Source organism: Rhinichthys klamathensis, unplaced genomic scaffold (genome assembly GCF_029890125.1).
Source record: "Rhinichthys klamathensis goyatoka isolate OS25496 unplaced genomic scaffold, OSU_Roscu_1.1 h1tg000246l_1, whole genome shotgun sequence".
Lineage (NCBI taxonomy): Eukaryota > Metazoa > Chordata > Actinopteri > Cypriniformes > Leuciscidae > Rhinichthys > Rhinichthys klamathensis.
In genome coordinates this window covers 495,533-522,769 of record NW_026606768.1, presented here as the reverse complement: position 1 = coordinate 522,769, position 27,237 = coordinate 495,533, and the positions used below count along the sequence as shown (strand labels likewise).

At 38.2% G+C, this 27,237-nt stretch overlaps 1 protein-coding gene across 2 annotated transcripts in view; it reads left to right on the top strand.

Annotated features, from left to right (window-relative positions):
• The window catches only part of kcnj21 (potassium inwardly rectifying channel subfamily J member 21), a 43,152-nt gene that overhangs the window by 4,132 nt on the left and 11,783 nt on the right, over positions 1 to 27,237 (top strand). Inside the window, exon 1 of one of the 2 annotated variants that reach the window (XM_056266240.1) lies at positions 14,621 to 14,990. The exons of the other annotated variant lie outside the window; for it this stretch is intronic. The gene's annotated coding sequence lies outside the window, so the exon portion shown is untranslated. Of the gene's footprint in view, positions 1 to 14,620; positions 14,991 to 27,237 lie in introns of those variants that run through there. 2 annotated transcript variants of the gene reach the window in all.

Genomic DNA, 27,237 nt, shown 5'->3' with positions numbered 1-27,237 from the left:
TCCACCCACCCACCCATCCATCCATCCATCCACCCATCCATCCATCCACCCACCCATCCACAGTTTTACTTATTGTAGTGCTTCTTTTAACTTATTTTATTTAAGTTACCAAGGTTTTTTAAGTTTGTCTAATATTTTAATTTTGTCATCTTTATTTCAATTAACAAAAACATTTATTTACAGTTTCAGTTTTAGATAATAATAACAACATTTACATACACATCTGTTTGAGTTTATTCTCATGCCACCTTACATTACAGGCTCTCCTGAGCTGACACTTTTATCTAAGAACTTCTTTAGTGAGGGAGCTTCAAAGTTAGTGGGTCAGTGAACCTTACAGGCCTTTGAATTAAATCCCAACCTCAAATACAAAATTAAATCAAATCCAGAGGGAAAATGTTCTTCCCTTTGAGCCAGAAAGCCCCCTTGCAGAACTCTTAATGCTTGAAATGTGTCCTTTGCAATAAAAGTAGACTCAGCGTCCTTCGAGATTTAGAGTTGTGTAACTACCCGATTCAGCATTTACACAGCGAAAGCTCTGAGATCCTAACGCAGCACGTATGAGTCCCTACACATCTGTGGAAGAATAAGCTCAAATGCACCCATTTTAGTCCTGAAGCTCTTCTTTGTTTGAACAGTATGTCTATTTTAAAGATCTAAAATGTGCAGGTGAAGGACATGAGACCTGGTCAGTGTTTCAGGAGAAGAAACTCCCAAAGCCTCACAGCTAACAATCCTGTCGTTGTATACTTGCAGTTCTCTGTTGGTCTGGCCTTGGTCAAAACAGGGAATTCAACTAATAATGCTCAAGGAACAGGTGTGCTTTTTGAGCTGTTGTTCTACTGTCAGTTGTTTTCTTCATATGGTACACTTATTGCATCAGTTGGTAAACCATTGTGCCTTGTATCTTATGCTCTGTCTATTGATTTAAGTAGTTCAGGTAGGTTAATTTACTAACATTATATCAGTCAGTTTAACAGTTAATTGGACGTCACTGTTTTCTTTCAATTTCTGGCAACAGCTGCCGGTTTCTTGCAGTAAATGTTTTTGCAGGTGATGGTAGTACTATTTTGAAAGGGTATTCTGAATCCTCTTGTTGGAAATCAATCAATGCTAAGAGAATCTCAGCACCGGGGCTTTAATTTCAGCCCTGTGTTCCCTGTTGTTCTGGGTCAAGCAAACAGAATGAGAATCAGAGATGCTGCAATTAGCCTTAAGCTCCACACACATATGAAGGACACTTCTCTTCTTGTTCAGCTCGAGGTCTGTGCCCAGCATTTGCATGATTTAACATTTGGAGATGACAGGAATAAATTGCAGATATCTCCACCATGTAATTGCAGCCACAATCACTGGGCAATGGCATTTAACCGATGCTCCCTCTTGTTTCTGAGATGTGCCTGGCATTAAACACCAACGCCTGATGTGCTTGCAGCTTGCTGGTCACGCAACGCTGTGAGACCATCGAGGAGGTCAAGAGGCGGGTGACGGGATGTGAGGAAAATTAAAATTTCTTCCAATTGACTTTCTCTCACACACAAACACACACACACACACACACACACACAGACCTGGAAGCTGAGGCCCAGACTGGTTTTAGAGAGAAATCTTTACGCTGGCTGTGTGATATTAGCTCCGCTGCCGCTATTACTTTATATATTGTCAATGTCATTTTTTCAGCAAAATAATGGATTGTCCGCTTCCTTTGCTCACATTGGGTTCATTAGTGTGTCTTGGAGAATCTGTGGGTTTGACATTCATACTTAAAATGAATTCATGCAAATGGGAGTTTTGACTTGTTCATACACCTCTGACTATTCATAAGTAATTAAAAGTGACTTAAATATGTAATAATAATGTTTAACTGGCATAACATAGCAAGTTTTTTATTTGCAAGCTTTGTAAGTTTATTCTCTGTTTCCTGTGGATTATGTAAAGTATCTTAACTTTCACACTGATGCTAATTTGGACTGCATATGAATAATCCACATTAGTTTGCTAACTAGTAATGTTTATTCTGTTTTTTGTTTTTTTAAGTATTCTGACCAGAAGGATAGGGCAAAATTCAGAATTTGAGAACTTGCTCTCTTTCAGTTGCAGCCTCAAAAGAATGTATAAAAGCTGCAGTAAAAACCTTTTCATATTGTTAACTGTAAATTTAAAAATAAAATTACTGCATAAAAATTCACTGTAAATTATTAAATTGCTTGTGATGTTCCTAGCTCATTTGTAAGACGATTTGAATAAAAGCATATGCCAAATGAATACATATAAATGTATATTTCTAATATTATTGTATATTATATTTTTTATATAATATATTATATTTGTATCTAATAATATGTTAGATAATATTGATATATTTATATAAATATATAAAATACTGTAAATAACTTTCAAAATTATGAATGTTTTCTGAAAATATAACGTATTCATTCTAATTTACAGTGATAATTCAGAATTTGAGAACTCTCTTTCAGTTTTCAAGAGTGGATATAAATTGAATTGTCCACGACACAGACACAGGATGTTGAAATTTACTAAATTATAATTTAATTAGAAGAAATTCAACATAGTATTACATTTTACCCCATGTTTTGTGTCACTTTAATTTGGATTTATTATGCCTGCTTTTTTCCCATGATATGGTACGTTGAATATGTATTTTTCCTCAACTGATTAGACATCTATTACATGTAATTCACGACTGTCAAAACAATTAACACAGCCATCATAATAACACTGAATTTATAGCAGCACAAAATGTCTGCCACATTATTCCTGACATCATACATTTGCAAAAACATTATCTATTTTTTTCTGGAAATGCTAGATATGTTTAAATAAATAAATAAAGCAGTAATTTTATTCAATTCTGCCCATGTCTGCTTTCTCAATTCAAATTCAGGATCTGAACCCCGTACAACCCTGCTGATCTTATACCTAAACTAAACTCACAGGGAGCTTGAAATATTTATATTTATAAACTTTTATATTTCCTTGTACAAGGCTATAAAACATAGAAACTACGAGCAGACAGATGCCATCTTTACTTCCGCTACACTGAATCAATCTACAGTAGCACCGGTTACATTCCCAGCACATTGTCACTTAACATCTGCAGAGTTGATGCCACCAGAATGCTTTCGATTTTCACTGCTTTTATTAAACACGTCTGCAAATTTCTGTTATCTTAGAAATAAATGCTAAATCAGCATCAGTCGTATCTTCCTGCTGTGTGTTGTTTCCTGTCTGTATCGGTTTCAGTCTCCCCTTAATTGCCTCTTTACACATTGATTGACCCAAATGAAAATTGTTTGGATGGAGGGGCGCCAATGCCCTTGAGGCCAGACGGAATCGGTTAAATGAAAATGACTTGTGAGAATTGGTTTGCTTAAGATGAAATAATCTCTTAATATGTGAAGTGTACACTTACAAGGATTTCTTCGCACAACTAAATACAACACAACTTCTTTTTTTCTTTTTGTGTCAGCATATGTCAACTCAAGTTACACAATTGTTTGAGATATTTAGATAATTTCCCTCACTTTAAATAATCCCTTGTTCAAGCAATACTAGAAAAACATGTAGGCTATGATATGTAAAATTGGGTTATTTTGTGAACACCGTATTATCTGTTTGACTGTGGTAACGGTTCAATACGTGGACATGAAAATCAGTTTTAAACTCATTCAGTAAAATAAGTGCCAATAAATTTAACAAACATATATTATCATTCAAAAGTCTGGGGTCATTAATATTTTAATGTTTTTATATTTTAATGTGGCAGCATTTATTTGATAAAAAAAAATATTTTACATTTAAAAATTATTACAATTATAAAACAACTGTTTTCTAATGTAATATATTTTAATATATAATTTATTCCTGTGATGTAAAACTGAATTTTCAGCATCAGCTGAAAGCATGCTGAAGCATTCAGCTTCAGTCCTTCAGAAACTATGCTAATATGCTGATTTCCTGCTCAAGAAACATTTATAATCATCAATGCTGAAGTGTTTATTTAAACTAACTTTAATCAATTTTATTAAAATATTTCTGACAGTTATTTGACACTTTTTTTTTATCTGACAGTATTGTCCGATATATAGATTGATATGCGAGGAATAACTTTTGATGTGTGTGTGGCTGAAGAGAGTGTAAAAGCCTAATTTAGCCAAATTCAATAGCAAAACGACAGAAATGCATGGCTTCAGTCACTGTCCTGATGGTGTATATGGAGAACTGTTTATACTGTGGCTTCAGTTGCAACACCTGAACTACATCCACAGAATCCTCAACGGCTCTGAACTCGCCAGCATCAGACTTACGGAAGTGCTCTGTGGCTGCCAAGATTTAAAGTGTCTGATTTTTTCTTTTCATGCCACAAAATGACAGATCTGTGTCCTTGTCTGTGAATCCGAAGCAAATGTTGGTCTTTGAAATGAGATCTTGATTTGCACAGATTGGCTGCAGTCTCTTGTTATAGCCTTTATGTGCCTTGTTCTGTCAGAGTTTTTAATTATTCCTTTGCGTAAATGGAAAGCCAATTTTGCACCGATGTTCTCATTATACTCGACAGGGTTGGCGTGGTTTTGAAAGAATAACATTTAGCGCCTTTGTGTTTAGAAATTGAGGGGCAAGAGAGAATTAGAATGAGAGTCTAGTGTGTTGATATTCTGAGGATGAACCATTGAAGTGAGTCAGAGAGAGAGAGAGAGTGTGTGTGTGTGTGTGTGTGATCTCAGTAGCAAAAGCTCTGGATGTCATGGAAACACATTGCACTTTGACATGCACCTGTTTTGTGCAGATGTTCATGACTTTATATGCATTCCTGTTGCTCAAACTGTAGTGTATGGCACTAGCAATGGTGCTGGGTTCTATTCCCACAAAATGCATGAACTGATAGAATGCAATGCAAGTTGCTTTGAATAAAAGCATCTGCCAAATGCATAAATAAAATACTGACTGACATAATCATTAAAGGGTTAGTTCACCCAAAAATTAAAATTATGTCATTAATGACACACCCTCATGTCGTTTCAAGCCCATAAGACCTCCGTTCATCTTCGGAACACAGTTTAAGATATTTTAGATTTAGTCCGAGAGCTTTCTGTCCCTCCATTGAAAATGTATGTACGGTATACTGTCCTAGTCCAGAAAGGAAATAAAGACATCATCAAAGTAGTCCATGTGACATCAGTGGGTTAGTAAGAATGTTTTGAAGCATCGGAAATACATTTAGGTCCAAAAATAACAAAAACTACGACTTTATTCAGCATTGTATTGTCTTCCGGTTCTGTTGTGGATCCGCGTTCAGTGACGCTGCTGAAGTGTGTCTGGTGCGCCCGAGCTTCGTTTACAGTCTGAGGGAGACGCACGCTGTAAACAAAACAATCTTCGCAAACATGTCTAAGGATTTCGACACAGAGGAAGACTTGCATTTTTTTGCCCAGCCATATTTGTTTGAACCCGAATACACGGACCCACCAGATACACGTCAGCAGCGTCTTACGTCAGCAGCGGCACTGCGGACTCGTGAACGCGGATTGACAACAGAACCGGAAGACAATACAATGCTGAATAAAGTCGTAGTTTTTGTTATTTTTGGACCTAAATGTATTTCCGATGCTTCAAAACATTCTTACTAACCCACTGATATCACAAAGACTACTTTGATGATGTCTTTATTTCCTTTCTGGACAAGGACAGTATACCGTACATACATTTTCAATGGAGGGACAGAAAACTCTCGGACTAAATCTAAAATATGTCTAGAGGTCTTATGGGCTTGGAACGACATGAGGATTATTAATGACATTTTCATTTTTGGGTGAACTAACCCTTTAATGTCTGAAACGTTCATTTCCATGACCTCCAATATCCTGATACAAAGTTGTACACTTTAAAAGCAAAGCAATATTATTTATATAGAATGCACAGTTTTTATGCACAGTGGAAATGCAAAGTGCTTCACGCATGTAAAATAATAATAATAAAAACGTGTAATTAAAATAATTGAATATCACAAGTCAAGTAAAATTGGTGTGAATTTGATTTTAATTTAAAAAAAATAGTTTAAACTAATTAACATTATTTATGTATACGTATTTATTTATTTTTACAACACATAAAACGTATCTGATTGACTCTGTAAACAGTAAACATTGACTCTGTAATACGATTTGTTTAGCGTAGATTAAATGCAATATGAGGGTGAGTATCTGGATAATAGAGTGTCTTTTTAAGGATATTTGCACATGTATATTAAGGGGACTCTTTGAGAGAAAATGTCAGGAAATCAGAGAGGTCACATGTAGTGCAGGTCACATGTCTGAGTCAGATGGAGGAGGATGATTAAGAAGAGACGGAAGAGAGACTGGGCTGATCCAGTGAGAGAGGAGCTAATGTAATATAGATGAATAATCTCATACTTCCTGTTTGATCTCTACGGGGGTTGAAGTTGCTTTGCAATAATGGAGCGATTATTAAAGCCTATTGTCATTTGGTGCTCAATTAATGTAGTGCAGGGACCTGATTTCAGTGAGGGGCTGTGATGATATGACATGCTTATTGAACAGTGTGTGAAATCTGATCATTGAAGCCTATCAGACAAATGAGTTTAATCAAATGTATGCTTGGCCTTCAAATCTTTTTTTGTATTGCTCCTTTTCTCTCTTTTTCTCAGCCTGCCCTTTTCACCAAAGCAGTCACAGGGCTTTTTTTTAAAAACCGCGCAGACACATACTGATTCTGAAGCAATGGCGCTGACACGATTTGTTCTCTTTCATTAACTTTTACTGCCTAAAGTGTGTTCCATTTGCAAAACAACTTGAATCATTAATGCATGAGGTATTTTGACAAGAAAGCAGCCTTTCTTTTAGTCATGTTAGAATTAGAACATCTAAAACCAAATGTGAGGTGTAAAGATTGTCAGAGACCGAACAAAACACTGTTCGCGTTACTGAATACTGAATACTGAACATTATAAAAAGAATTAACTAGCCATTAATATATAAAAGTGATAGTTAAGCCACAAATTAAACTCTGTCATCATTTACTCACTCTCATGTAGTTTGAAACCTGTATGACTTTCTTTCTTCTGTACATTTTTTTTGTTGTTATACAGTGAAAGTCAATGAGGTGTTTAGATCCCAAAGTTCATCAAAATATCTTCGTTCACTGAAGTATTATTACAATCACTTTGTTCACATCAAAATATCTTTGTTCAAAATATGTGTTCACTGAGGAAGGAAAGTCATACAGGACATTCAAATGACATGACCTAATTTTCATTTTTTTTATGAATTATCCATGTAACCTTCATGTTCTGTTGTATGTTTAGGATACCAAAGGCTCTAATGCTGCACGTGTAAGCATCATATTAGTAATTTCAATAAACATGTATTTTTTTCTGAATGGTCATGTATTATTGAAGCTTTAACCTTCTGTTCTATCATTAAGTTTCCATGAACTTACAAAGAAGGTATTAGTTATTTAGTATAGTAAAAATGGGTAGCACTTTTTTTTACAGTCTTGTGTATTACAGTAAATACTGTAGGGTAATAACTAGGTAACCCTGAACCTACACCTAAACCTCAGCTATTGGGTTACCTTATATTATTTGTAAGTATATGTAACACTTACTGTAATATAAAGTGCAACCTAAAAATGATTCTGTTTTGATTATAGATTTGACTTCGTGCTTTTATCAATCCGATTTCTGTCCCATTTACACCAGTCTAGGCAAATGGGAAAAAAATTCCAGAAAAATGAATACAATTTCTGCACTATAATGTTGTTCTGTTTGGAATGCATAACGTTTGCATATGGGGCCGTAAAATCAGATGCATTTACACTTGGCCAAGCCATGCCTTTTATTCATCTCAAACCACCTCTTGGATTGCATTGACACTTGGTCTTTTCATGTTTTGATAGCTATGTGATCAGCAAAAATGCAAGTGGCTAAGAGTAACTACCACTTTTGACCCCAGCAAAAACACTTTGTTGACATATACAATAAAACAACTGGTATACGTGTACATTTTTTGAGTGGTAGGAAAAACATGCTGTTTTCGTGCATGTATCTTTAAATGCAAATGAGCTGGTGCTCCCCACCCCGCTTTCCAGAAGAGGGCGGAGCCGTGCCTCAGATACTCTGCCAAAAACGAACAAAACATCTGTTTGGTTTTGATTATCATCTTTATCACGGTCCCGGTCACGCTCACTTGACATTGCAGTTCTTCATCATCATGAAAGTTTATTATCTGCAAGCGCTTTAAGCAGGGCTGGACTGGGACAAAAAATCAGCCCGGGCATTTTGGCCCAGACTGGCCCACTATATAACACAACCGAACTTTGCACGCCCTTGAATATGTATACCAACTCCTATTAAAACCACTAATGCCATAAGTGAATAGGAGTGAGTAAGAGTTAACCGATGAAATAACTACTAAGTTGAACTATACTCCACAGTGATGAATCCTAAAGAAAGCTATAAGCTGGGATAGCAATACCGGTTTTTCCCACAGGTTTTTGTGAAATCTGTGGTGAGTGCACCTCTGTCCCTCAAGGGGGGTTCGGGGGCATGCTCCCCCGTAAGAAAATTTTGTGCTTTTTAATGTTAAATTCATCAATCTGGTGCACTTTGAGAGTTAAAAATAAAGAGCTCCAACCCATATTCAGTGTGCAAATTGAACAAAGAAAAACTCAAAACTCTTTTAGTTGTGATATAGTGTCTGTCTACATTACACTACTACAACACAATAGTTATAATATTAATCCCATGGCAGTAATAGCCATATGTTGTAAAACAAATGCACTGAAAAATAAAAGCAACTTTCATAATTAGTTTCGTACTAATTTCTATACAGAGATAAGCACATGATCTTTTATTTTGACGGAAACGGCATCGAGTTTTTATTTTGAAGAAAAATATGGTTTACAAACTCATTACTCATTATTGTCTCATTACAATTCTAATAAAATGCGTAATCGTCAAATATGCAGATGTGTAAATAATGCGTAACTGGGTAGTGGGTTCCTACATAGCCTAATGTTGTGTTCACACCGAACGCGAATTTAATTATTTGGGCGAGTAGATTACAAAGTCAATGCAACGACGCGAATAGACGCATCATTCTATGATGCGTCTATGACGGCGTTGCGAATGACGCGAATTGGGCGACGCGTTTGCCGCGAATGTCTTCCGCGCAAGTTGAAAAATTTGAACTCGAGCGAATGTTCAAGCGTCTAACTAAACGCGATAGATGCGCATTTGACGCTCTATTCGCGTTCGGTGTGAACACACCATAGTGTTGTTGTGACAGTAGCCTAGTTCTGCTTACCACAGTTCTCTGCACTCACTCATCTCTCTCCTTATCCTCCTCACTATCCTCATCAGACACTTGAAGGGCCTTTGAAGTTTCTTTTTTCACGCTATTTCTCTGCACATTCCTTGCGTTTCTTCTCCATCGCTCTGACTATTTTGACAGATACACACTGACACTGCTCGCTCACTCAGAGCTCAAAGGGGGAGGGGTTTAAAGATGCGATTGGACCAGCCCAGTGTCAATCAAGAAAATAACCAATGGGCTGCTGATTTATGCGTTTCATCACGCGCCGGTCTGTGAGAAAAAGAAAAACCTACGCTGACTTTTTTGTCCAATACATTACACCGGCACAAAGATCCCAGAGCCGCCAATTAAACAAAACTAAACACAATGGGCCGCCGATATACGAGTTTTATGGGCCGTTCAGACAAAAAAAAAAAAAAAAAAAAAAAAAAAAAATGAAGTATGAGATGTATCGGCCCACAAAGCACGTCGGCCCACCGGGCAAATGCCCGGTATGCCCGATGGCCAGTCCAGCCCTGGCTTTAAGCTATGTCAGTCTAAACTTCTGATAGGCTATATGGTTTTCTGAGTGCATACACCCGAAGTACGTGCACATAGGCTGGATGTCAGATGGGAGCGTCACGTGAGTATTAAACTAAGTTAAATTGTATGTGTTATTGGGCTTAACTGTCAAATACAAACAAGGTTATGTAAAAAACACACAAAGTTCACAGAAACACAGTTGGTTATGTCTGTGAACGTAATATCAAGTAAAGAAATCGCATGTGTAGCCTATATTAGATCTGTATACTTAACGTTAAGTGAAAGCAGCGTAATACTCAGGACCTGATGCTGTTGATATGAATCAAACAACAAAAGAAAAACAGAAAATCACTCACTGCTCTTGATTGAATAACTTCAGTAGCTTTAATAAGAATATATTTATTACTTGAATGCCGCTGTTAAAAGCTCACTCAGGGCAGGTCTATGCTAATAGGGCAGAGTCCGTCAACAGTCGTGGGCGGGGCCTAAGCATATGTGACGTCACATTGCATAGAAACAGAAACCGCTTATTCTGAGACACTGCTTATGATTTATGGGGATAAAAAAAAAGGGAGTGGGTTTTTACAACTATGGGGTGGTTGTGTACACAAACTGCTGACACACATTTACGTTCAAACACCATGTAATAGGTCTCCTTTAAATATTAAGTATGTTTTTGGAGCTTTTAAAATGGCCTTGGAGTCTCTTTCAAGAGCATGATGGTTAAATTCCTAAAATATTCCAGAGAAAATGACCTTTGTTAGTCTTCTGATTTTAATCTGTTGCTTTAATGTTGTAAGCTTTTACCCACATGGGAACTTTTGCACTAATCGGACGAAATTTAAAACAGGCCGTCTCATCACAGTCACATCTGCACTTGTACACGAGGGCATGTCTATTTGTGTCACTTATCTCGGAATAAGTCCCTGTATTATGTAATTTTGCAGTGCGATTAAGCCTCTGATGTGTCCACCAGGTCATCCATAATTATGGGGAACATGGCTGTTCGTCAAAATACAAATACGCCTTTCATTTGATATCTGCCTTTGTCTCAACCTTCTCTCTCTCTCAAATTACCTCTCGCTTATTCATTCCTCATACGTCTCTGGCCACACCACAGAAGGAAAAAGCGGTTATCGTTCAAATGAACCTTTGAAGGCAGAGATATAGAAGACCCATTTCCAGCATTTAGGCATGTACAGTCATTGTGATGGGCTATTTAGGGGTGATCGGGACAGAAATGAAGCCACAGTGGGGGCCACATTTTACTGAGATGATATTTAGAGAGCTAGTGCATCTTGCTGTGTTGTTGAATGAACATTGTGTTTTTTCTGGATTTTTAAAAGGCACAACTTGTAGGGCTAGACCAATTTCCTGGGAGGGAGGATTAGTTTTTCCAGTTCAAGTCATTGTATTTATATACAAAAGTACTTTATTTTAAAGCAAATAATTGTTTTGCCCGGATAATATTTATTTGTTTAATTTTCATTTTGAAAAGGCTGTGTTGCACTCTTTAAATGTTACATTTTGCTAATGGTTTAGCGAATATTTCTTATTACAGGAATTATACATTCTTATTTCTGTCTTATACAAAAGCTCAATGGTTTATTGGGACAAGGGCACTGCTTGCTGCTCGCATGAATGTTCCATGTCAAAAAGCTAGCTAGGTTATATTTTGCAAAATGATAACTTTCTACAAATTCAATAAATGACCCTCATATCTTTTGAAAGGCTGGAAGGTCCTTTATAACTTTTTCTATAGCCAAAGCAAGTAGCAAACCATCAAGCTGAAAAACTGGGCTATTGTATATTTGGATTGCAATGAAGAAAAAGTAATCATTTTTATTTATTGTTGAGGTTACAGTTTCCTGTGAAGAGTCCAATAAACCAAAGACAGTGACTCTATGTTTCTCATATTTAATCCATAATAACCAGTGTAACTGCAAAATTATTCACTAAACAAACATCAATGCGTAAGAGACAGTCTGAGAATTAAAATGATTGATTTCTTATAAGAAAGGTTCAATTGGCCCACAGAGGTAGACAGTGTACAGTTCTGCGAGGCAAGTGAGACCCGGAGAGGAGGGAGAGAGCGGTTTTTATACAACTATCTCAAGGTCTGTTCTTCTACCCATAGATAGACTAAAGTTCAGTTCTCTACCGTCAGGAAATAATGATAACCTGAACTTTAGGGTTTGGTCATGCTCTCTTGCTTGCTCTAAAACTGGCCTGTCCTTTGACCTTTGGGGTCAAAGTCCATCCGTCTCTCCCCGTCCACCCATCTCACCTGCTCACATCAATCAGTAGTAGCAGCAATTATTGGTTTGAAAGAGAAAGAATAAAAATTCCCATAACACCAGGTAGCTCTAAATCTGTCTAATACAGAAGGTGTGATGTACAACCTCATTATTTATATTATATTTGTCTATGTGTATTGTTTCAAGGCTGCATTTATTTAATCAAATACAGTAAAAACAGTAATATTGCGAATTATTATTACAATTTAAAATAAATTTGAATATATATTTAAATTCTTTATTTATTCATGTGATGGCAAAGCTGAATTTTCAGCATCATTACACTTCAGTGTCACCTGATCCTTCAGAAATCATTCTAATATGCTGATTTGCTGCAAGGATCAAGGATCTTTGATTCTTTGAAAGTTTAAAAGAACAGAATTTGTTTGAAATAGAAATCTTTTATAAAAGTTTACTCTCACTTTTGATAAATGTATTGAGTTCTTGCTGAATAAAATTATTATTATTATTATTTTTAAACTTACTGTCCCCAAACTTTTAAACAGTTATGTATATAGAGATATCTCACATCTCAAGTAAGCTTTTAAGACTTTTATTTTGTAGTGGTTTTCACAATAAGGAAAGGTTTAGCAGAATACAATGGGCTGTGTGTTAATTCACACTGTCAAGCTCCAAAGAGGATTTTTAAAAAAACAAGCTCTAAGACTTCCTAAGCCACACGAAAGCATTTAATAGAGTATATGCCAAAAATGAGTGAAACATAAAATATAGAGCTTTATATTATAGTCCGCATATTAGTACTTCAGACATTGTTCTCATGTGTTCTCACTTATTAACACTTGCAATAAGTAATAAACTTCACACTGGCCTGTGATGTCAGATATTGGAGGAATACCCTTGAGCTGTGATGGAAAAGTGAAATACACCACATAAAGCCCTGGGCTGAACACAATGGTGTGCATTCATCATAGTAAAAGTACCTGCATGCTTTTGCCCTTTTAAGAAGGGTTGTTTTAGATTGAAGCTACACAGTAACTGAAGGTCAATGAGTAAAAGAGAACATGAGAAATGACAGTGTATTTTCAATGATGGTGTCATTTTTTGCTGTTTCATGATATTTTTTCGTGACCATCATCCCCAGTCTCTTGGGTAATGAGGGTTGAGTTAATTTCCATAAACCGTCTGTTCTGCCATCCCTGCAGATGTGCAGGAAAGTCGAGATACTGCCACAGGTAATCATATCATTATAGCTTTGCACTTCAGTAACCTCTCTGTGCTATAGCGCCTCATAGACGTCCCGCTCTGACCATCATCCCTATCTCATCAAAGTGCTGTCCTATCTGAGCCTCCTCTGCAGAGTTTGGCCCCATGTGTCCAATTGTGGTGTCTCCTCTCTTTACTTTTATAACTGTAATATGTGCACCATGGAGAAGGAAAAAAGTATATAGTGCATTGGTACCTTTGATTGAACAGGTTTTACTCAGAGCTTTTTTGTGGACATAATCAAAAAGTGTCCCAATTATCCTAAATTCATCTCGCAGGGTATGCAGTGACACACAATATTTTAAAAAAACAGTACCATGGTATTAGTGTTTGTTTGGACATATCTTTATTTTGGTTTTGAATAGTATCTGGATAATACCATGGTATTCTTTAAATTACCTTGGAGTACCATATAAACATCTCACATTTCCAATGGAGAATTATTTGTAAAGGAAGAGGTACTTTTTTACAGGGCTGTCAGTCTATTAAAACAATTCAAGTTTTGGGCATTACATGATACAATTCGCCTCTAAATATATATTTTTATTTCCAAATGTATTGCATTCATTTTGGATTGCAGGTCTTCTCACTATCGTATTTCACTCACGGGTAACATGTCTACTTGTTGAACTTCGATGTTGATTAATATTAATATTCTATGATATAACAACCTGCTGTTGGCTCATGAAAAATAATATTTTCGTAGAAATAGCAAGTACATAACTTACTTGATGTGTTTTTCTTAAAGGGATAGACCAGCTAAAATGAAAATTTATTTATTCACTCTCATCTTCTGCAGAACACAAAAGGAAATATTCCAAAGAATGTTGGCATCCAAAAAAAAAAAAACATTGATTATCATTGTAAGAAAAGAAAAATCTAAATATATTCTTTTGTGCTCCACAATAATGATGATGGGTAAATGATGACAGAATTTGAATTAGCCTTTGATAAGAACTCAGTACATCATGAAGTCAAGTGCAATTTATTATTCTGTACTTTTTGCTTTTGTGCAGTTTGAATAATGCAAATGTACAAAAAACATTAATGTGCCCCCTGCAATGAGACATAAGATGCTGTCATTGATCTCACGGTACAGTTGCATCACAAACGTCATTGTTCACAAACGTTGAATTATTCTGAATTGATAAATGCATCTGTGTGCTGCACGCGCTTGAAGCGAGACAGGACCTGTGGGAGGGGACATGTGTATCACGAGTTCGCTTATGCTCCTGTGTTTCGCCTACCAATTCCACATCATCATGCACATTGTTCCTGCGAGTGAACGAGCTCACTGACACTACGATCCAACACACCTTCATCTCATATGGATCTGCCCGCGTTCTGAGAGAACCGGAGAGCTGGCCAGAACCCTAGCTTTGCGCGACTCATTCTTTTATTCGTCTGACTTCATGGGACGTGGTTTTAACCCGAAACGGTTTAAAGACCTTCACGTCGTCGACATATTGTCTGTTTATACCCTTGAAGACAATGTTTTAAAGCAAACATTGGCGCGCGCGCTTCTCTTTAAATGAGCTCAGATTGGAGAGGTACTGTGAAGCAAAGCAAGGAACTAACTTGAACTACGAAAGTGAGTATTTCGATTCATTTTTATTGACTTTAATTGCTGCATGGTTGTTTTGTTGATATTTCAAGATTTACATTTTATTGACGCGCTTTCGACAGCTCACATGTTTTCAGTGTAATTCCGAGGAGTTTTAACATCTGTAGCCAGGTGTTGTTTTCTTCTGCTATCGCATGCTTTTATATAATATTCCCATATTCGTCTGCTTCTAATTAAAGTAGTTTAAGAACCTACTATTTGTCTCAAAACTGTGCAAGTTAATGTCAAGTACAAATATGCTATACCTCACTACTGATAAAACCAGTCATTTGTTACTGTTTAGTTATTTTGTTTATTGTAGTAATATGCCTACATTTCACTTGATTATTATGCCATTTCGCCACCCTAATTTTATTTGAACTATTTCAATTCATAATTAAAAGGAAACATTTAAATTCAGTCAGCATATACAGTTTGGAAACAAATATAGAACAAATTGATGTAGTTTGCAAGGTTAAATCATAACAGTGTGGCAAATGTACACCTTTTGTGTAACCTCTTTGAGTATTTGAGAAGTGTTTCACCTCAGTCTGGTCAGCAGCGATACTTCTATGTTTTAACATGTAAATGAAAACGTTTGGTTAGATGTTGTTTAGCTAATTCAACACAATTCAGATGAGATGAGTTATGTCATCTGATATTTATCTGTCTTGAAATTTTGCTAAGTGCTTGCTAAGTGCTGCTTTTGTTTGACTGCAGTCAAACAATGTGAGATGGGCATCCCAGCTCACATTGTTGTTGTTGTTGTTGTTGTTTTGTCCTGTAAATCCTTTATATTTCTACATATTGTCACCTCAGGGGGGTGGTGTTCATGTATGATAGGGATTTCATCTCATTCAGCTCATTTCTGATTGGTTGAAGTGGTGACTAACTGGCTTTAAGTGTTTCCATTTATTTCGTTGGCACTTCCCTTCCTCAGCTGGTGAAGGACCCCTTCTTTGTCCAAGGGTGCTCAGTTATACTTCCAGTTCTTTACATCATGACAACACTGGTTGTCTGATGACGATACAAGGAAATGCACAGTTAATCCTTTACTAATGACTACCCTGAGCTATAACATAAGGCCTCAGTTGCATAAAATAGCCATTATGTTAAGACTGTATCTTAAGAAGTGTGAACAACTAGCAGTTAGTTAGGGCTAATCAGACTTACTTTTCGGTATCAAATTAGACCAATCTACGTTTTTATGTAACTGACTTGAAAAAGATATGAACTGTCTTAAAGAAGAAAAAAAAGATGACTAACTTAAGCCAGTATTATCCCTTAGTTCAATTTGGATTTTTTTAGTAGCTTTTATAAACCTGAAAAAAACTTTACTGGTGTGCATTTTGAGACAAAACAATGGCACTGACATATTTTTAAGATATGTCAGTGCAAGTTACTTTCAGTTCAAACAGCTCAAACATGCATTTTAGTCTGAGAGGCTTAAGCCTTGTCTGTGAAATGCTGCAGCAGACAGGGAAAAATAAGTCAATTTTAGCTTCCAAAGAGAATCAGGCACTTGTGAAATATATACTATAATATAATGAACTATTTGCAAATGTTTGAACATTATGACATTTTAAATGTTTTACAATCCATATGTCATTAGAATACTCAAATATTTTTGAATAACCGTGACGTTTATCGATTTTTATGTGGTTTACAGCTGTCTTCTGAAAAATGGGACTTTCTCTATCAGAATTACATGCATGCCTAAATAATTGACATGCATGAATGATTAATTCAGACATAAACCTGAGCATGGTTTTCATGGGAGTACAGGAGCCGACTGTTTGTCGCTCACGCTTCTACGAGGCTATTGAATAAATCATCGTTCTAGAACTGACAGGGAATGAGCCTTGGGAATGGTGAGCTCATCAAACCCTGTTTGTCATATTAATGTTTTTAAAAAGGCAAAGTCTCACCAGACCTACAGGCAAATTTTGTATTTTTTTTTCTTCCCTAGCCAGTGCAGTGGCATATGTTTGAATTGCTGGGTGAACATTGTTTCAAAGATGAACAACATCCAGCCGCTATGAGGTCTACCACTAAATCTTTTATGAGGTGTATTGATGCTGCTTAGATGGCATTTTGGGACATTTAAATTTCTTCAGTCTTGGATTTGATTTGGCATATTATCTTAGAACTTAACTGAAATTATGTCTACTAAAGACAAGTGCAGTTATTTACTGCTAATATAAGGGTAGTTTGAGAGAGAATTGAGCGTCTCAGATGCATCATCGAGAGAGGGAGAGAGAGTGAGTGAGTGGTATTGTTTTAAGGAATAGTTGAACCAAAAATTCTGTCTTAATTGATTGATCCTCGTGTTGTTCCAAACCTGTATGACTCAATTTCTTCTGTGGAACATGAAAGAATATATTTTGCATCTCTGTTTTTTGTATCTACTGTCAATCAGGTCCAATTGAATTGTTTTGGTTCCCACGGACTGTTATTGTATGGACCGAAACAGTTTAAAAAAATTCTTCTTTTGTGTTGTGATGAAGAAAAATAGTCAGGAAAGATGGTCTCAAATCAAATTGAAATTTTACTTTCTTAGACCCGAATTGGTTTAGAGCAACATGAAAGTCAGTAAATGATGACAGAATTCTCATTTTGACCAATGTCTTTAAAGCAATCCCTTACTCCATATAACTCCATACTTTGATCTCTTGACTTTGTTCAGCCAGCATTTTTTTCCCCGCAGGAACCAAATGTCTTTCCCACGTTTTCATTTTTTTTAAGTACACTGACTGATGCACAGCTCTATGATTACAGCACTTAAAGACAACCACTGTAAAAATATGAAATCATACGTGAAACAGCAGAGACTAGGTCTGCAATACAATGAGGTCCATAAATGCATATTTGCTTTAAACTACTAGGTTGTGTAACTCACCCAACGTTGCATTAGTTTTCTCTCAAAAGGCAGTGCTCAGGGCAAGCTGTGATACTTTGCCTGTTTCCCCACATATAGCCATCAGGATATTTGACATCAGCAGTGGAGATAGACTCAAGCAGTGCTGCTTTTGTTTGGCTGGGCATCCCGGCTCACATTGTTGTTGTTTTTTTTTGCTTGTGTCAAGGTCAACTCAGGTTGAGACGCGCTGCCCATTTCCTCTAACGTGCATCGAGTCTCTCACTTATGGAGATCACAGCTTACAGTCCGTTACAATGTAGCACAAACCCCAAGGTGTCTGTAAACTTAAGTGAGACACGGTTACGCTCTTAGTGTGAAATGTGGTTGAGAGAACAGAGGGACTGTTGGGTGATTTAAAAGGTGGAATATTTAAAATTCAAGTCTTTATGTTCTAGTGCTAGCTGTAGAGTTCATGACAGAAATTTGCTTTATCTTTATTTAATAATGTGTTTAAAATTGCAATGTGCAATAAATTGGTATATTGAAATTGTCAAAGAAATAATGAGCAATATAAGTTTATCCCATCATAGTCTCAGTTAATTACCATTTGAATGGAGACAAGCGTCACTCTTTAAGGTAATAATTTTCGCCTCAGGCTAAAAGAGACCCATAGCGCTTCATAAATGTAATGGATTACCTTCCGGATCCATAGATTAATGAGGAAATGGTAAGGCCCTGTTCGGATCCCTTTAAGCGCTCTTTTATTCATTTGAGACTAAATGGAGACATAGAATGTAACCCAAGGCTGTAATTAAACTCAAAATGAAACAGGACAAGCAGTTTTCCCAGAGGACATCCCTTACCCAAAGGAGATCCAAGGCTCAAACTTTTTCAAATGGGTCTCAGAAGAGTGCCAGATCTGTGAGGGGGAAAAAATACCCTAGTTAAAGGGATAGTTCACCCCAAACTTAAAATTCTGTCATAATTTATTCACCAATATATTTTTTTTTCTTCATACATTAAAAAATCAGTGGGGTCCAATGTTGTTTGTGCCACTGAAAAAAGACTCTTGGCTGAACTATCCCTTTAAAGATTTTGATTTAGCTTTCTTCTCATTTATTGAAAGATACATAAGATGATATGTATGAAATTATGTTGTCCGAACGCTTACCTACTCTACACGAGTGGAGTGGCATCAGTGAACCAAAAGCTTTGTAAATGCAGGTCTATTTTTGGGCAATGTCGGATGGCTCTCTCCTCTCCACTCGCTTGTGTGTATCTGTTGTTTTGCACAGAGAATAGACAGCTGCCAGATACAAGCAAATTATTTTATCTCTTGAGATGAAGATGCCCTCTGTTGCTGATAAAAGAGCTTTGTAAATAGACAAGTGCATAATGAGAGACCATCTCCATTCTGACAGCGTACATGATGGAAATTTTTCCCTTCCTGCTTTTTATCCCTCCTGCCTTATTTTGAACTGATTGTATGTGGATGTTATTTAGTTTTTCACTGTAGGCCTACATAAATATTATATAGGATTTACACAACCGTTCAAACGTCTGGGGTCAGTAAGTTTCTTTGAAATAAATCTCTTTTGCTCACCAAGGCTGCATTCATTTGATCGAAAAATACAGTAAAAACAGTACTTTTGTGAAATATTATTACAGTTTAAAATAATTGTCTTTTAAAATATATTTTCAGATCTAATTTATTTATGTGATGCAAAACGGAATTTTCAGCATCATTACTTCAGTCTTCAGTGTCACATGATCCTTCAGAAATCATTCTAAAGGCCTGTTCACACCGGGATGAATTTTGCACGCGATATTCGCCGATGTTTAACGCCTCGTGACTAAACAAAGGGCGCCAATGTGAGTGTGCACACCGACGCGAAAAACGCCACGCGTAAAAGCGTCATTTTTTTAAAAACGCCTCGGGTTGGTTTTTTAAGTGTGACGCGCCGCGTCAAAAACTATCCGACCAATGAGATTGGCGCTTTTGCTCACGTGTCTGGAGCTTCTGAAGTTACAGTAAAACACAACTTGGGGGCGCTCAAACACAAAACGGTCTTGCCGAGCACACATACGCAACGGCGAAGAAGATATACGCCAAGTAGCGTCTACACTGCCGGGAAGAAATAAGACGGGGAAGATGCAAGGCAAGATGAATGTAGAGCTGCTGGTCTCGTTGGTGTCGGAACATAAAGAACTATATGACAAACGCGACAGCGACTACAAAATAGGACTATTTCTGTTTTACATTAAGCACCATCTAATGTCAGGGAATGAATTTGCATGTTCACTCGGCTCATCGTCAGTGAAAATCGCTTGGGTGTGAACACGAAAAACGCTGACGAATAACGCGCGCCGATATTCGTCCCGGTGTGTACGGGGCTTTATGCTGATTAAAAAAATTTAGTTAATACAAGAGATTGGTTTAATCAACAGAAACTCAAAATATTATGTTATCTGAACCACGAAAGTTGAAAGTTGTTTTGACAAAAGAAAAAAATGTTTTGATAACAAATTATGAAAATATATTTTTACAGTGTAGATAACATATCCTTGGACTTTATTCAGAATAGATGCCATATTTCATTTGTTGTGAATGAAAACAAGGCTCAACATACAGTCCATTCAATAGGTTGTACTGTCTTAAAGATGAAGTTTGGAATTTCAATTTCATTACAAAATTATGCAATGTAATGTATGCAATTCAGTTTTAATAATCCATACAACTGTAGCAGCAGATTCTATTATTCTGTTGCGCGGAACTGAGGAAGAACTGATGACGGCAAGGTTTGATCTTTGGTTGACCAATCAGTGGAAAGGGGCGTTTCATTACCGCCCACATGCAGAGATCAAATATTCAAGCTGTTTATCCATTTTGGTTTTATTGCATTTCCATTTGGTGCATTAGAACCATTAGAAGTGTGATTAAATTCAAAATAAGAAAAAACTAAAAGATTTGTTTTTGTAAAAAAACAATTTATCTGAAGGTACATGGACCTGAACAGGGTCCATTTATCCTTTGCAGCGATGCAGCGATGTTTTGAAATTAAATAAGGTGTATAAGATGAGGGTTGTGCTATTATTGGCTTTTAAAGACGCGTCATAAGTAAGTTCAACCATTAGAGTCTCCCTTCTGTGTGGTGCAGGGTTCAGTGGTTTGACATATCAAAGGTTATGAAATCCAATTTAATGACCAGGCAAGCTTCCAAAGCATCAGACCTTTCCTTATGTCAGCATTAGCAAAGGTTGAAGACTTAAGAGTCATCAGTGGATGCATGTAGCATGTAGTGGAGTTAAATACTTGAATACACACAGGACATCCATGATGCAATTAGACCACAGCTAAATGTTGAACTCAAGGTGAACTCTCCAGGCATCATTGGCAATGATGATCCAGTCTATCTCAGAAACAGAGGGATTATGTAAAAATGGTTGAAAAGGTAATTATGCAAATGGTGGGAGCAGTCAGTGAGTTAGTGTTCTATGTCACCGCTCTGCAGTTCCCCACTGCTGGATGGGTCTGCAATAGAAAAGCCTGTTTTCGCCCTTGAGGTAGTCAGAGGCTTTTTCACCACTGATTGTAGATCATAAAGCAAGCAAAGTAAGACTTTTCACATTTAAACAACGGTGTATTGCATGAAGGTCAGATGCCAGCCTGTGACGGAGATCAGTCTAAGCCATCTCAATGGATCTTTCCTCGAGCACTGTGCAATGGATTTCAGCATTATAGTAATTTCTATGTCTTCTCTGTCTGGCGTTTTTTTAATGAAGGTCACGGTCTTGGAAACTTTTTACCATGCCTATAATTTATTTTTGCTATTTGAATTTGAGTTTTATGTAGGCTATAGGTTTTAATGTTTTGCTCTTTTCTCAGACCCCGACTTTGATTGATATATATATATATATATATATATATATATACACTCACCTAAAGGATTATTAGGAACACCTGTTCAATTTCTCATTAATGCAATTATCTAATCAACCAATAACATGGCAGTTGATTCAATGCATTTAGGGGTGTGGTCCTGGTCAAGACAATCTCCTGAACTCCAAACTGAATGTCAGAATGGGAAAGAAAGGGGATTTAAGCAATTTTGAGCGTGGCATGGTTGTTGGTGCCAGACGGGCCGGTCTGAGTATTTCACAATCTGCTCAGTTACTGGGATTTTCACGCACAACCATTTCTAGGGTTTACAAAGAATGGTGTGAAAAGGGAAAAACATCCAGGTATGCGGCAGTCCTGTGGGCGAAAATGCCTTGTTGATGCTAGAGGTCAGAGGAGAATGGGCCGACTGATTGAAGCTGATAGAAGAGCAACTTTGACTGAAATAACCACTCGTTACAACCGAGGTACTGTATGCAGCAAAACATTTGTGAAGCCACAACACGCACAACCTTGAGGCGGATGGGCTACAACAGCAGAAGACCCCACCGGGTACCACTCATCTCCACTACAAATAGGAAAAAGAGGCTACAATTTGCAAGAGCTCACCAAAAATGGACAGTTGAAGACTGGAAAAATGTTGCCTGGTCTGATGAGTCTCGATTTCTGTTGAGCCATTCAGATGGTAGAGTCAGAATTTGGCGTAAACAGAATGAGAACATGGATCCATCATGCCTTGTTACCACTGTGCAGGCTGGTGGTGGTGGTGTAATGGTGTGGGGGATGTTTTCTTGGCACACTTTAGGCCCCTTAGTGCCAATGGGGCATCGTTTAAATGCCACGGCCTACCTGAGCATTGTTTCTGACCATGTCCATCCCTTTATGGCCACCATGTACCCATCCTCTGATGGCTACTTCCAGCAGGACAATGCACCATGTCAAAAAGCTGCCCCCACAGTCACCAGATCATGTATATGTGTGTGTGTGTGTGTATATGTGTTCTTTTAAAAAAAAGCAAAACAAACATTTAAGTAAAACATTTAAATATTTATTGTGAATTTATTATAAATTATTTATATACATTTTTTAGACAACCAACATATATATATATATATATATATATATATATATATAAATAAATAATAAAGCTGACTTCATTCCAGCCTTTGCATCTCATTCTACTCTTAATATCTTGGGCTTGACTGAGACCTGGATCCGTCCAGAAGACTCAGCAACCCCTGCTGCTCTCTCTAACAACTTCTCTTTCTCTCACACCCCTCGCCAGTCGGGGAGGGGTGGGGGCACTGGTCTTCTCATTTCTAACAATTGGAAATATTCAACTCTCTCTTCTCTATGCAATAACAACTCATTTGAATATCATGCTATTACACTTACAACTCCCATGAAGATCCATATTGTAGTTATTTATCGCCCCCCAGGTCAACTGGGAAGCTTTGTAGAGGAGCTGGATGTGTTGCTGTCCTCTTTCCCTCAGGATGGCATCCCACTTGTAGTCTTTGGCGATTTCAACATTCACCTAGCGAAGCCGTATGCAACAGACTTCATCTCTCTCCTAGCCTCTTTCGATCTCAAACGGCTCATCACCACCGGTACTCACAAGTCAGGCAACCAACTGGACCTGGTTTACAGACGCAACTGTATCACAGACAACATTTTGGTGAAACCTCTCCAAGTTTCAGATCATTTCCTCATTACTTTCAATCTACAACTCACTACCCATGCTCCACCAACCTCCCCACCATTTACTTTCAGACAAAACCTGCGCTCACTTTCTCCATCCCATCTTTCCTCTGCTGTGTCATCTTCTCTTCCCTCACCCTCACATTTCTCATCTCTGGATGTGAATACTGCAACGGATACTTTATGCTCCATCCTAACCTCTTCTTTAGACAATATCTGCCCTCTCTCCTCTAGGCCAGCACGCACCACTCCCTCTAACCCCTGGTTATCTGAGGTTCTTCGTGAACACCGGACCAAGCTCAGGGCAGCGGAGAGGAAATGGCGCAAATCAAAAGACACATCTGACCTCAGTAGGTATCAATCTCTGCTCTCTGCCTTCTCTGTTGATGTTCACGCCGCAAAATTTTCATATTTCCACAACAAGATCAACAGCGCCTCTAACACACGTTCACTGTTCAAGACATTCAATTCTCTCCTCTGTCCACCTCCACCACCACCCACCTCCTCTTTAACTGCTGATGATTTTGCTAACTTCTTCACTAACAAAACTACAACTATCAGCAGTCAGTTCTCAGCTTCACACACACAGGAACCCAGACTAACCTCTCCCACAGCCAATAACCTTCTCTCCTCCTTCACTCCACTAACCGAGGAAGAAGTATCTAAACTTCTCCTCTCCAGTCATCCTACCACCTGCCCTCTAGACCCCATCCCCTCACACCTTCTACAAGCCATCTCTCCCACACTTCTACCAGCTCTCACACACATTATCAACTCATCCCTCCACACTGGCATTTTCCCTACAGCATTTAAGCAGGCTCGGGTAACTCCTCTGCTTAAAAAATCAACATTAAACACATCACTTCTAGAGAACTACAGACCTATCTCTCTCCTACCATTCATTGCGAAAACACTTGAACGAGTTGCTTTTAACCAAGTATCATCCTTCCTGTCTCTGAACAACCAGCTGGATGTCAACCAATCTGGCTTCAAGAAAGGACATTCAACTGAGACTGCATTGCTGTCAGTCACGGAAGCCCTGTGGATCGCAAAAGCTGCTTCCAAATCATCAGTTCTCATCCTCCTGGATCTGTCTGCTGCCTTCGACACTGTGAATCATCAGATCCTCTTGTCCACCCTCTCATCACTGGGCATCACTGGAACCTCCCTCAACTGGTTTGAGTCCTATCTCACAGGTAGGTCCTTCAAGGTCACATGGAGAGGTGAGGTATCCAAAGCACATCAACTGACCACAGGGGTTCCTCAGGGTTCAGTTCTCGGACCGCTCCTCTTCTCCATTTACACCACATCACTGGGACCCATCATACAGGCACATGGTTTCTCTTACCATTGCTATGCTGATGACACCCAGCTCTACCTCTCATTTCAACCAGATGATCCCACAGTAGCTGTATGGATCTCAAGCTGTCTGGCAGACATCTCGGCATGGATGAAGGAACATCACCTGCAGCTCAACCTGGCAAAGACTGAGCTTCTCGTCCTCCCTGCCAATCAGTCTCTACAGCACGACCTCACTATCCAGCTAGATTCTTCCTCAATCACCCCATCAAGGTCGGTCAGAAATCTTGGAGTAATCTTTGATGATCAGCTGACCTTCACAGACCACATTACAAAGACAGCTCGATCATGCAGGTTTGCTATGCACAACATCAGGAAGATCAGGCCTTTCCTAACTGAGCATGCAACACAACTTCTCGTCCAGGCCCTGGTCATTTCTAGGCTTGATTACTGCAATGCTCTTCTGGCTGGACTTCCATCATGTGCAACTAAACCTCTACAATGATCCAGAATGCTGCAGCTCGTCTTGTCTTCAACGAGCCCAAAAGGGCCCACGTCACTCCTCTGTTCATCTCTCTGCACTGGCTACCACTCGCTGCTCGCATCAAGTTCAAGGCTTTGACGCTTGCTTACAGATTGACCACAGGTTCAGCTCCCTCCTACTTCCACTCACTACTACAAGTCTACATCCCTACCAGAAGCCTACGATCGGTCAATGAGCGACGGCTCGTGGTACCATCACAGCGGGGCACAAAATCACTCTCCAGAACATTCTCATTCACGGTTCCATGCTGGTGGAATGATCTCCCCACCCTCATCCGGAATGCAGAATCCCTGACAGCATTCAAAAGACAACTGAAAACTCATCTCTTCCGGGAGCACTTAACATAACATAAAAAAATAAAAAAAATAAAAAAATCCTTTCCTCTAAATCCTCGCTTGTCTGGCTTATGCTACTCTGAGCAATGTCTGAACTTTGTATTTTGAGCACTTCTTGCGTTGTTTTTGCCTCTTCACGATGACTCGCTTGGTTTAGTCCTCAGTTGTAAGTCGCTTTGGATAAAAGCGTCTGCTAAATGACTAAATGTAAATATATATACACCGCATTCTCGACAAACCTGCACTGAATGAATGGAATCGCATTGGACCACTAGCTGTCTGCCACGTCATATAATGTGAGAGCCACAGTGAACTGTATAATCATGACGGGTTTAGTTTACTCACGGAGATGGAGAAATTATTTGCGTTCAGCTCAAAAAGGCACGCAGCTCAAACGTACTCTCTGCACTCGGTTACTAAGCATTTACAGTCCTTGTTGGTTCTTTAACAATATCTGATGGATGAACTCACGCCTCGATTAGACTTGATAATTTAACGCACTGCCAATTGTGATCAAATTTCCAGATGTTATGAACATTGCCGTTTTTTGATACTGTCGCTGAATGCAGTTGTGAGTCCTGAAAATGTGCAGGCTCGTATTAAGCGGCGCTGCCATACTATCCACTAGCATCTGCTCTAGTTTTGTTTTGTGTGAATTGTGAAACATGACCGGGGATTAGGGATGAATATAAACAGTGTGTAATTGACGTAATCGATAATGTCAACACATCATTCCAGCCCAGTAGAGATTTAAGTCATAATGAAACCATGATCAAAAAAATGCAAAGCAAAGTGCTTCAATCTCTCACGGCGTGTCATGGTTGTTCGCTCTGCTCCGTCTCAGTGAGAGGCACAGAGGAACAAGAGTGCTCTCCTGCTGCTCACTCCAGTTGGTGACATTTTACAATGACCCCTGGTGATATCCAGTGTTCCTGTTTGTGATGATGCACCAGCTTAGGCAGAGTGACTGGCACAGTTGTGGCCGAGCTGCAGGGTGTTTGACTGCAAAATGTAGCTATAGGGCAGAGACGACAGTGTCCTGGTTAATTCAGCCCTGGGGTTCTGATTTGCTGAAACCAGACGAAGTTTGGCATTTACTGCGCTCTTAGTGCTACATGAAAGCTTAATGAAATTAGTCAAAATATTTAATCGGTGAACATGCAAGGGACAGAAGATGTATAGCTTTGTAAATGTCCGGTATTCCAGTTCTGATGAAATCAGTTTGTGTTTGTGTTGACCTACGGATTATCTACAGACATGAAAAGCAGGAAGCATTGCTGCTGTCTTTGCAGTTTGGTCAACCCTAGAGTCTGTGTCTGCCCATAGCACTTATCCAATTATATGGCAAAGCCTCTTTAATAGTATCGGACTCATTGTTCCGGTATATGAAATTCCACACTAAAGGTCTGGTAAAGCCTGTTTATGCAATCCTGCCACCAGGGTTTGTGTGCTGTTTAGAATTAAATTCAGAATCCCAATTCAGTTCCTGAATTTCATTTGAATTTAAATTGAGGTAGAGGACAATGTTGCAAGTTTGCAACTCAAATTTGAAAGTATGTGCAATTAAAATTAATAGAAATTCAACTGTAACAGTCAAT